At 31.0% G+C, this 13,704-nt stretch overlaps 1 protein-coding gene across 2 annotated transcripts in view; it reads right to left on the bottom strand.

The window, feature by feature from the left end:
- Positions 1-2,647, bottom strand: part of LOC148231282 (uncharacterized) — a 178,380-nt gene extending 175,733 nt beyond the window's left edge. For both annotated transcript variants that reach the window (XM_088194996.1, XM_088194998.1), the window contains exon 1: positions 2,446-2,647. The gene's annotated coding sequence lies outside the window, so the exon portion shown is untranslated. The remainder of the gene's footprint in view (positions 1-2,445) is intronic.
- Between the last annotated feature and the right edge of the window lie 11,057 nt (positions 2,648-13,704).

Here is a 13,704-nt window from a genome sequence, read left to right as displayed (position 1 = left end):
GAAGTCTCATTGACCGCGAGGTCAACCACCCCTAGGGCTACGCCCCCTAAATTTTTACAAAATAATATGAAAAAAATTTGATAAACTACTTTAAATACCTGATAAATCCTGATAAATAAATGATGATGTATTCTAGGTGCAAAACCAACAAAATCCCCCACTTATATATATAAATTTTTGCGCCCGCCGCAACTATGGCCCGTAATCCTGCGCTTTGGGCCACAAAGACCGCTGTTTGGCATGGACGGCTTATTAATTCCCGGTGACGTTTTTACACATGACTCTTTCGGTCGGAAATTTAATTTGTAATATATTAGGTTTTTCCTGGATTACCCGCTTCAAAAAAATACATAAACGCTCACCTATACCTTCCCCAGTCGGCTGTAGGTAGTAGCACAATGCAAGATTTATGATCAAGCAAAATGTCGCTTCACGCTGGCCATTATTGTGGCATTCAATGTAATCCGGCGGTTATCGAAACCTAACCTCAAAAAAACGCGCTATCTACAGCCGCTACCGTTTTTTTATAACCTCAAAATGTCTGCGTTACGTGTGGAGATAAAAATAAACGTTTTTGCGCGTTATATTGTATCGTTCACTAGTTTTAAAACTGAATATGTTGAAAATTTATGTTTTGCTGTAAAATTTAAATATACGTTATAATAAAAATGATATTTTTAAGATAGGAATGCAAGTTTCATAAAAATATTTTTTAAATAGGCTATGGGGCTAAGAAGTAAATAAAGCGAGTATTGTATTAGTTGATATAAGAATACTGACCCTGTAACATGGCGTATAATGAATCAAGTCTCACAACTTGCAAACAATTCATGCGCCCGAACGCGAAGCGTTAACAACGGTGGATGTTTCCGTGCTTTCTCCGTAAGTTGGCATAATATATGCAACATATATTGCTTTAAATGTTTCATTAGCTTATTATAACATATAATAATTCAATATAATTTAAGGCAAAGATCAGTTATAGATAAATAAAAAAATCAAATTGGTTTTACGTTTTTTAATGAATAAATAATTTCGCGAGCTAATAATCTTTGCACATCTGAGATCGTATCCCGAAGCTTTGGTGGCATGATCCTGCAATAAAAACGTCCGCGTGCCATAATAGCAGGGGTCGCCAACTGCCGGAATCGTTTCGCATTAAAGCCAAGTTCGTCGGTGTAAGAAGTTATTATTTCTCAAAGTTGGCGGCGCGGGGCGCAAAGTTTAAAGCTTCAGTCGGCGCTAACTACGACCAAGAACTGGGACACGAAAGTCTCTGCTTAACAGGGCAATTAGTTCTCATATAATATCTCATTACACACGGTTAACTTTAACCGTTATTGAGAGGCCAATAAAGGTAATGAATAACGCCATTGTTAGGCGACGCCTCACCTTGCGCGTGTGGTGCCGTAGTTCATTTTTAAGCACCGAATATCGAGAGACCCTTGAGGAATAATTGTGAAGAATGGCTAGGACAGTTTAAAACTTTGTAAATAGAAAAAAATTATACTTTAATTTAAAAATATGTTTAATAAACTACATAGTAAGCTTTTTCGATAAATCATATCACAAATCTTGATAAATTTTAGAACATGCCTTGAACGTGACAACTCCATATAATCTCATAATGAGTATAGTTATATTGTTTAGAGATGCCAAACGATTATGAAAATCTTGACAACACTGATTACTTCATATGGTTACATCTTTGAAAAGGGTTTGTATACATTCATTGTTTACACACCTTACTTTCAACATATTATTGTTGTTAAAAGGTATATGGAGCATAAAAATAAATAAAGTGATTATTGTAAAAGTTTCTATTAGAATACTAATTCCATAACATATATACATGGAGCACAGTGCATCTGCTCTCGTTATAATAAGTTCTAAGCTTGCGAACAGTTCACGCGCCTGAATGTGAGTCTTCATCAATGTGTAAATGTTTCCCTGCTCTCTCAATAAGTTACTATAATACTAAACTATTCAACAGTCATATTTCTATAAATGTCTCTGCAGCCTTATAGACCAGATAATATTTTAATTTAATTTATTATATAAGAGAGTTCTTGGTAAATGATCTATTTAAATTTGTTTAACGACATTTAATGCATAAATAATTTTACAATCCCGAATACAAATAAAATCACATAAAACTTAAGAGAGGACATTATTAGCTAAATTCGAAAAAATATTAGATACCGTGTTAATTTTTTGTAATATTTATTACTTCCTCTACACTATCGAATATATTCTCTTTGAATTTGTAAGTTTTGGTATCGCTCATTTTTGAGAAAAAATATAAACAATAACTCAAATATAATGTCTAAAACTAACATATTTTTTATTACCATTGTAAATAAAAAAATTGTAAGATTGGCTTGGACAATTTTACTTTAGTCAAGAATTGTTTAGATTACAAGTAGTGAACGAACTATTGCTTACATGTCAACTGGTCACAGAAACATTAGTCACGTGAATTATTTCTCTCACGAATATTGCTCACAAATCGATCGCTCATAAGGCTGTGATTTACTATTTTTAAGAACGATTTAATTAAGCATATTTTGAACTCGACTATCTAAATTTTTAGTTCTTTTAATAAATGAAAATAATTTTACACTAGCTGTTGCGGTATTTGACGTATGAATAAGATTCAAAATTTCCGGCCAACATTTCAGAAACACCATCTGTGCAAATTGAGCCTATCATATTCATTGGTATTTACTGATTAAAAAATGTAATTACCTTATGACGTCAACTTCAGTGGCTCACAAAATAAAAAATATGTTTTCCTTAATACATTATCACTAAATTATCAGTTAACTAGTCTAATTAAAAACTTACTTTTAGAGGATGTGCGATCAAATTTTTGTTATGCTTCAGAACCTATAGGATTTTTTGCAATTTTAAATGCACGTGGTTTAACCAATTCTTAAGTTATTGTTTAAGCATATTGACCACATAAAAATAGCACTAATTAAAAAGCTTTAAACAAGGGCTATAATACCACTACAGCGTCAAATTTTGTGATATTTCCGCTGATATAAAATCTGCCTTATAAGCCTTTAAGATATTATAATAGGACTATCTCCTGCATCTTCGCCACCATTAATTATAAAAATGCTTTTACAACTTTGACGGCTTAACAGCTTAACACCCGTGGACTCATGTACGAGTCTTGAAAGAACATTATTTAGTGGCTGCATCATGCGTTTTCATTTAATAAAAAAATACTGGAATACTATTAAGTTTGTCTTTAAATGATAATGAGAGATAGTAGTATACTATTTCTATATAATATCAAATCAAAAATAAATTATATTTGACTACATTTTTTTATAAAAATTATCATATCTCATTGCGTCGCTATGCAATAAGTTATCGCTTTTTTGGGGCACATTAATTTTTTTATGAAATGTATGAATCATAATTATTAATTTAATCTAAAAAATAATATGTTATGTAATGCCTCCACTACACTCTATGGAAGCCAGCCAAGGACGGAGAATATAGTGGGTTAATTTGGTCGAGTTCGGTTCTGCCCGCTGTGAATCTCTCGGAAGTTGTCCGAGGTTACCAAGAACGGGAAGTAAAGTGGGGTTAATTCAGTCAACTTGGCCAGCTTCGAGTGCTTCCGAACATTGTCGGAAAACGGACCGAAGTCAAAGGAACCGAAGTCGAAACTGTTCTTTTGAGCGCGAGCGGTGAGATACTTCCTTTTTCGCTCTCTCACGTGTTAAGTGACGAGAGTGAGCGAAATAATGATATGGTTTTTCGTAAACTGAGATAGAACGAGTAACTCGGTTTAATTTCAGTATGCGCGTAGGCGTCTTACGATCAACACGCATGTCGAGCGCTGCATCGTAATCACGTGGTCAAGTTATAATACCACATGCTTATCGGGGACTTTAACAGACTCTTACTGACATCTTTGAATATTTTAGGGCACCAAAAGGGATTAATTATATTTTTGATAGTATATTCTTCTAACAGATATCGTTATTATATTTTTTTCATATAAAATTAAATAATTAAAAAATATTTATTGTTACTTGATTTTGTTAAAAAAATCGTTTCGAATATCCTTATGTATTTTCCTAGATCGGTTTATATAAATGTCACATCATAACGATTTCTTATTAAGAATCGATGGCAATAAGTATAATTTTTATGCCTTATGGTATTTTGCAAAAGCTGACAAAGATTTTGCGTAAATTGAATATTTACAACCGAAAAGTTTTTACTGACATTGTATTGGTGAGTGCCCACACAAAGCGTAATTTTAATAATATGACAATTTAAAAATTGCGATTATTTGGCACATTTTTCGATCGCGCGCAAATATGCTAGCTGTACGTGACAGCAGCCGCCGTGCGGACGTCATTCACAACCGCCGTCCGGACGGCATATGAAATTTGTAGCAGTGTGGCTGCTACTCGGAAGTCGGTGACCTCGGCCGACTTCAGTTAAGTAATCAAAAAACTTCAAAGAAATACCATCCAATTACTAACGAACATTTTTACCGGGTGTTATTTTGCTATTTCATCACATTTGAAAAATCGCAATAATTCACAGATTAAGAAACCAGGGAAAAAAGCTATACTTCGGATAAATTATCGCCATATTAGTTTATTGCCGTCATTTATTAAAATATTTGAGAAAAAATATAATTGAGCTTAAAAGAATCTATGAGGAATAAAATCATGAACGAATAAATACGTTTTTTTCGTTCCTAATATTTTGTGTAAATTGAAAATGGTTGCAATGGATCAAACCGATTTTTTTTAAATATCCGTTTAAAATAGAATATAATTTGCACTCACCAAATTTTTCAGCGCCCATTTTCTACGTTCAACTATCACAAACACGTTTATTTTCACAATCACACTTACAAACTACACTATATATTTATTTATAAATATTTTATTATTCACACTTTTTTATCTATTATTAAATATATTTTTAGTGACACGTATTATATAAACATATTCATCAAGATGATGAGGAATATCACAGCTTCCGCACATGTATGCTGAATCTTTGCAGAACAATCACAACACTTTTTTATCACATATTTCTCTCGACTTTTTGGCTTAACCGAAAGCTTTTCTGATGGATCGACAGCACGGGCTGCGGCAAGATGTGGTGAAAACCGGTGAAATGTTTTCAGAATCGACAGATTCCACTGAATTCTGCATCCATGATCTAGCAATACTCACAAGAAAATCTTTGTATTGAATTTTACTGTTACGATTTAGATTTTGATAGACACGGACCGAATTAAACAAATGCATTGAAATAAATAAAAAACTGCCATTTTATTCATTCTTTTGTTTTTCAAAATATTATTTATTGATCGAGGTACACGTTTATATATTTATTATAGTCTATAATAAATATATAAACGTGTCAATAGGGGCCTTAATTTTATATCTTTGACGGGTTCTGGCAGACCCATATTTTCCGGATTTTTCCGCAAAGTCCTGTTTTATGTACAAATAAATATTTTGCGAGTATAACGCTATTATTTATAATTTTAATAGTAAATCTATTTTTATTTAAGACTACTCTCATTGCCCTACTTTGTAATTTTTGCAACTTTTGTTTATCTAATTTATTTAACATATCTAATATTATCTCACAATAAGTAAAATGGGGCAATATGATACTATTGCAAATTATTTTTTTGTGTTTATACTTAACATATTTTTCATTCTGGATACTATACCTATGTTTTACTAAAAAAATTTAATTGGCATGCTTTTTTTCTCATACAATATTACGTTGCATTGCATGTAGGAAAACCAAGCAGTTTGTATATGAGTCAAATGGAATCACCAAAAACATCCTATATTCCAGAGCATTTCAATGATCTTAAATATGAATAATTCATTAATTTTAATTCACCCAATTTAAATAAAATTAATATTGAATAGATACTGTACATTTTATTATTTTTTTAAGATATGTATCCAGATGGCGCTAAATCTAAAGAAGAAGAACAAACACTATCATGAACAAAACAGCAATGAAACAGAAAGAAATTAATTATTCAACAATTTAATTCATGTCATTTTAATTTAATGAATGAAGTGATATGGAACTTTAATTGTATTTACTTAATTCTTATACATATATATATATACAAGCATTGCCAAGTCCGCTAGTATATATTATAAACATCAATGGCCCCCTGTGGTACGCTATAAGATATTATTTACTCTTTAAAATAAACATTTTTTGCTTTATTTTTTTAATATTTTTTATACCTTCTTTAAACTATTTAATTTATACCAATAATTTATAATTTCTTTAATATTCTTCTGTCAATTGTTTCGAAAGCTCTTTTGAAATTTAAAAAAAATGCTCCAATGATTTTGTTCGTATCCTTGGACAATAACTTTTCGCACCTCAATTATTTAAAATACAATAGTGAGAGCCTTAAATGAAACACTTGTACAAACACTATTTATAATGTAGACTAGTTCAGATTCAAATCCATTTACTTTGACCACTTGGCTTCTACCTAAAATGTATGGTAATGTATGATCTAAATATTTGTAAACGATTTTATATGTTTAAATACACACACAACACAAACATATTTATTTTGTACAGGTATCCCAAAGCTTCGATATATTACACTTCACGCCTAATACGTGAGAACGGGCATGTTCATTCGACGTTCTGAAAGGAAAAGTATCGATATCGCCTTAACCGACTCGGATTGCACACGCCCCCGTGTACGAGTGGAAATAATTGATGTGGCCAGAAACAATATTGGCCTAAGAGCATCTCAGGATTTCCACCAGGCAATAATATCGCTGCCGTGCAACTTTCCTCATCAATTTATCTCTCCCCGCAGCACACCGGTAAAACTTTAATGGCCACACACGCGGTTATTTCTTCTGGGATGACGGGATATAAGTTTGCTCAAAGAATTTCTCTAATAATTGTCAAACTGCTCAACTACACTAAATCAATCAATTTTTCCATTACCAAAGTGAAATTTATATCGGAAAATCGTTCGAGGCGGTGGCGTTGCGAAGGATGAAACAAGTCCGAAATTAAATATTTTTTCGAAGGAATGTGAGTTTCTATTCTAGTAAAACAAATATGTGGGTGTTGGAAAAATGTTCACTGTTGAACTGAAGTGACAGGTGTGTGTATTCTAAAACTAAGAACAAACATTAGATATTTATATAAGGATTAAAATATAGAAACATTTATTTTTTCATAAATTTATACATATAAAATTCATGGATAATTTTTCATCTTAAATAATATTCCATAATTGCATATTCATATTTATTTATTAGTCGGTATAAGATATAATATTATATACATACATATAGATAAGACATTTATTCTCCTAATAAATACATATACATTATATCTATTTTATTTAATTAAGATCCAAATTAAAATTTTAACCTAAATAATAATATAAATTTCTTTGTGCATAAAAGGATTTTGAGTTTAATTCGATTTTTAAAATTCCGAAGTAAATTTATTTAAAATATTTTTGAAACAATTTCTGATCATTTGTTTAAAGATTTTTAATATAAAAAGATTGCTTTCTTTCTAAATATTTATTAAATCAGTTTTATTATTTTATATTTTTTTGCGAATTGACACATTTTATCTTAATTTAAATACATACCCTAGCCTTTTATTGTATTATTTACAATAGTTGTATCTTTTTTCTTTATATAAATATTGTATTACAATTAAAAAATATATTTAAATTAAAATTAGTATTTCTTGTATTTAAATATATATTTATATTTGAACATATATTTTACTGATAATGCATTATATTAATAAATATAGCAAAAACATTTGTATTTTATCATTATTTTATATACTAGGAATTTACAACAACTAAGCAGTAATTAATATCTCTGTATGCATACTACCAGTATACGAGACTGATTATAGGAAAAACACTGCTCGAATTAATCGAAATCGAGCTTGTGTTATTATACATTGAACGTATTTTTTTATTCATATATATTTTTACTAAAATCTCATTGAAATATATATTTAAACGAGCGAAACTCTAATTTATCTGACAGGTGCTAGTGAAATTATATACTGCTCTAAGCTTTCATTAGACAGGTTGAGACGTGTGAAAAAATTACGACATAAACGGTAGTTCTCGACAGACAGTAAACGCGAGTTCTTAAATCCTGTACACTAACAGCGAATAGTTATAGGGTTATAGTTATAAATATTACATGTTATGGTTAAATATTTCAAACATATATCTACGTAGTGAATAAATACATTACTGGTATTCACTGTCAAATTATAAATCAATTTGATGTGTACATTTTGACTGACCTGAATAGTTTAATTATATTTATACTAGTCAACATATAGCTTTAATAAAAAATACACATTCTCAGTAATAGTTACAGAAAGTATATTTTCTTTTTAAACAAAAAAAAAATGACATAATGTAAGTTCTTAATCTAATCGTACTTTAACTTTCATTGGGTCACGTTGGGCTTGTTTTTATTTTGTTTAAATTATGTTTGGGCTCAAAGAAAAAATAGACGTTACGTAAGATATTTTAGAGCAGAATATAATTTCACTAGCGCCAGTCATTATATTTTCGGTAAAAAAATTTAAGCAGTTAGTAAACTAGTGAAAATATAATTTCACGAAAAATACACATTTTTTTGTTATATTTTCAAAATTTAATTTAACTTTGTGTTTGCGCAACTTGAGTAAATAAATTAAATGCATTTGCTTTATTTTAAAAAATCTAACGGTACCAAGTAGCAGTTCCCAGTAATTTTTTTATGTAACAGAAAAATGATTGCACTGTTTTATATGATAGGGATAGCTGGCGAAATTAAAACAAAAGCAGACATTGCATACACAAAACTCTTGCTACTATCTGTACATTTTTATTTTCATTCGAACATATTTTACCCATATTGGTGTTAAATATTAGCAATTCGTAAGTCTCAATACATTCATAAAAAAACGTATTCGAAAAAAAGCAAGAAATATATGTTTTTTTTTAAAGAAACCTTTTTCATTGGCAAATAATGCAATTTTATTTGTTGTCTATTACCAAATAAAATGCGTTGCACTGGACGATCAAATTAGAATAATTTATAATTAAAATGTGTTGGTAGGTGTTTTTTAAATCTCACTAGATTCATAGTTTAATTTTTTAATATTTTTTTAAGTAAATAAACATAAAAAAATATATTTTTATATTGTTGTAACACCTAAATAATATTTATTTTAATTTTATTATACATATGTATATTTTTGTTTTTATTTTCTCTAAAAAGTGTGTGAATGTACCGTTGACTCCCCAATAACACGGTAAATTGCGGACATGCTATTAGGGTGCGTGTAGTTGTTGTACATACGTACGGATGAAGTGCATGTGGTAAGATGTCCTCGTTTTGGCTCACTCATACATTAAGTAACTTTACTGTGTTATTGGGGGGTCTATTAAATTTTTACTAAATATCATGAAAACTAAAAACACTTAATTTTTTAAATTTATATTAATTTTTTAATAGCGAATTTGGACTAAGTGCAGTTTAAAAAAAATAAAAGGGCAGCGGTTCGGATCCTGATCTACATCTTCAGTTTTTATATATCTAACATTTTTTTCACAAGTTTACGATGCGTTTTTTTCTTTATAGTTAAAAGCATAATACTATAAAAAAATTACATGTTTATAGTTTCACAAATTAAAACTCTGAGACTTAACATTTTTTAATGAGAGCTGAATTGTCACTTTTGAACCAAAAGTTGCTACCGAAAGCATAATTTTATATACACCTATTAACACAACTAGATAATATATGACAATATTTATATGAATAAAAAAATAACTTTTATCGATTATATCGGAGAGTTCAATACTATCACATGTCATTTTCCCAAATGTCACTCTGATTTTAGCCGCAGTTGACGTCAATTTCACACAGCAGTACCTTGATTGCATTTGATCTTTGTAGCCTGCAACATCCATTGACACAGCGCCGAAATTGCATTAATCGAAAAACGCCAACAGCCAAACAACAAACGCGGCGAATTCCCAGAGCTCTCGCCCCGAAAAGATTTCTCTCGCCGAAAAGAGATATATGAATATGCCTGGCATATCCGCCGTTAAGGTAGGGTAATAGAGGCTCGGGATAGACGAGTGTGTGTATCCGAGGGGAATGATTTATTCCAGGCAATATCATTTGGTACAGGTGTCTGGTGCCTCCGGGAATGTGGCCCGTGATTTGTTAGGCCATAGAATGAAATCTTTACTGTTGTCCTGAGACTCGTCTAAATTCCGCCTAGCGCTTCGGCAGCGTGCGATTTTCATCAATAATGGACTTTTCATAAATCTCAGCGGTGGCGGAAGAAAAACCGAAGATGTACTGACGAGTCCCAGTGCAGTAAATTTGCAAGGGAGGCTGTGTTCCACGCCGTGGGAGGGTGTAGAAGAAAATGTGTAAAAATCTCAAATGTATTGCGGCTTAAAAATAATTCAATAAGTCAATATATATTATCTTATAATATTAACCCCTAGTGTCGAAAATATAATCAAACGTGTCAAAATTATCTGAAATAAATTTTAGGTATTCCAAATTAGAATAATCCATTCTGGTTAGATCTTCCACGTATAGCATTAACTTGTTTTACATTGAAAGCATTTTTTTTCTTATTAACCAATAGTTTTCTGATTTTTTTAAGAGATACCATTGAAATGGAATTGCCTACAGAATTTGAGAACAAACGATGTATTTTTTTTAAATTAGATAATCGATCTTAATATGTTCCTTATGATATTTTTTTATCTACAGTAAAATTAAAAGGGTTATGGATATTTTAATAACACAACTTAAATGTAGATATGAAAAACTGTATGAAATTTCAAATTATAACCCTTTGCACTCGTAATCATTTTCGTACTAGGTATGTTCGGGGGTTCCTCAAGGATCCAATCGGGGGTTCCTCAAGGATCCAATCTGGGACCTCTGCTTTTTGTGTTATTTATTAATGACATAAATACAGCAATTAAAAATTCAAGTTTTCTTCTGTACGCAGATGATTTAAAATTATATAAATGCATTTGATCTGTTGCGGACTCCTTCTCTCTACAAAGTGATTTAGACTCTCTGTGGAGATGGGCTTCCGTTAACCGTCTGCCCTTTAGTGTCGGAAAGTGCCATACTGTGTCATTTTCTCGATCCCGTTCGCCATCAGCTTATTTCTACCATCTCGGTGGTAACATTTAGACTAGAGAAACTTCCATTAAAGATCTCGGAATCACTTTCGAAAGCAAATGGAGGTTCTCTCTACACATACACGACGTCTGTGATAAATCTTCCAAGATGCTCGGCTTTGTTATGAGGAATGCCTTTCACTTTGACGATCCGTCAGTTATTTGCATCCTCTATGACACCTTAGCTCGTAGCATTCTTGAATCGGGATCTATAATTTGGAATCCCCGAATAGCCAAATATTCCCTTTTAGTAGAAAAAATTCAAAAAAGGTATTTAAGATACCTTTACAAAAGGACATTTGGTTATTATCCGTTCTTATATCCCAGCGCCTTTCTTTTAGGAGCGTTGGGATATGATTCGCTGAATTCTCGCAGAAAGCTGTATGTCGCTAAGCATTTTTTCAAACTACTAAAAGGTGCTGTCGACAATCCAGCTATTCTCGAGGAATTCCAGTTTTGGGTTCCGGAACATTTTCGAGAATCACGATCGAGACCTCTTTTGATGGCAGTTAGGGCTAGGACATCCGCACTTGCCGACTCGCCTATAGCTGTGGCCATACGGCTCCTTAATACGCTGGCATTGAAAATTGATTTATTTAATGTTAGCTACGAGGATCTGATCCGGTTTATATCTTTTAATTTTAATATTTTATATTTTTTTTTTTTATGTTCAAGTATTGTTATATTTATTTATATGTATACGTTTTTTTATGTTTTATAAATTTATAATTTGCTTTCGACCATCGTGGCGCATTGGGGTAACCTGTTAGGCCACGATGGTCTTAATTTAATCGAAAAAATAAAATAAAAATAAAAATAAAATGTCGCCAGCTCGGGAAAAATGAAAAATGTTAAATTATTTTTTTAAATTAAAATTATATATGTAAAGCATAAATATAAATAAACTAATACCAAAAACAAATAAATCAGAACAAATACTTTCTCTAAATTACATTTTAATATTTTTTGGTTTTCTCAAGTACCATTGGTTGACAATCCATAACAATAAATAAACACAATAGGGCGACCACCCATTTTAAAATATTTATGGGACCAAAAAATGTTTTAACCATAAATAAGTAGATATACACAAATAACAAAGACATGCCGCTCAGTTTTAGATAAACGTATCTACCTGCGAACGAAGAAAGCTTACATCGGTTGCACAAGGTATATCTAAGTTTATATAAACTGATGTTAGGTATATTTTTAAAAACTAAAATACGTCCCATCGAAGGTCAAATGAAACGTTGCAGTTAATGTCATATTATTTTATATATTTCTTAATTAATAATAGACAAAACTTTATCTTTTCAGTAGCTTTATGGTACATATTTGTTTGTGATTTTATATATTCGAGCTAATAATGCTTAAATAGCATATTTTTATATAAAAATAAAAAAAGTGATGCACAAAAAAGGGCACTACGTTTAATAATATGTGAGATGTTGATTTATTATAAATTAAGGAACAAATATGGAAAAATATTATTTTTTAATTTTTCGTAAATCCTCAAGTATACCAACTCATCAGTGTAAAACAATTGAAAATAATCAATAGGTTGTATACAGTTTGCGGGAACTTGGGGTCCAGGTCATTTATCACTTGGTGAAAATATTGCTATTTTTAAAGTACATTGTCATTACTAGTTATTATTCCCCAATTTTCTGATGTGGTGCGATTTGTTTGAGGTATCGTTTCTTTCGCTATTATTTTAATTGCCTGTATTCCATCTTCGATTCAAGGCAACATACCTAATTTTGACATTACTTTCTTTACATCAAACATGATGAAAAATCAAACATGAAATCCTCTCCATAACTATCATTACAATCACTACATTCAGCGATGGCACTGTTTTTTTTACAATACAATTTAAAAAAAAATTAACAATGAAATTTAAAAAAATGAAAAAATAAGTAATTAAAACAAAATTATTATTCGCTATAGTCTTACTTAGACACAAATTATGTACACCCGTGACTGTCGAAAACCCAATAGGCAATAAAAACGTCACCGACGCGTGTCTACCGAAGGACAATCGCCAACCATTGCCTTCGGAGAAATCTGCGGCACATCTGCATTTAAATTTAGTCATCAAAAAAACCCTGACTTATCGCGATAAATGAGCTCTCCCCGGCTTGATTCGAGTAAAAATGATATTTTTTTGATAAGATATGCTTCTTGAAACTCTTGTCTACAACACTGCAAAAACACCATTCAAAACATGCACGGTAAATACCCAAAAATCGACGTTATATTTCATTAATTGAAATGGTGCGCCTAACGCACCCTACGAGTAATATAGAGCCAAGCGATGGTGCGTCTCACGCACCTTACAAGCGGAAAGGGAGAAAAATTAATGTCGGAGAAAGCAGAAAATTTTATGATTATTCCTTCGTGTATCTTAACAATATTAATTTTAAAGAATTAATATTACAAATAAT

Source organism: Plectrocnemia conspersa, unplaced genomic scaffold (genome assembly GCF_051122295.1).
Source record: "Plectrocnemia conspersa isolate PC_06_02 unplaced genomic scaffold, ASM5112229v1 ptg000010l, whole genome shotgun sequence".
Lineage (NCBI taxonomy): Eukaryota > Metazoa > Arthropoda > Insecta > Trichoptera > Polycentropodidae > Plectrocnemia > Plectrocnemia conspersa.
This window is presented reverse-complemented; position numbering and strand designations above follow the sequence as displayed.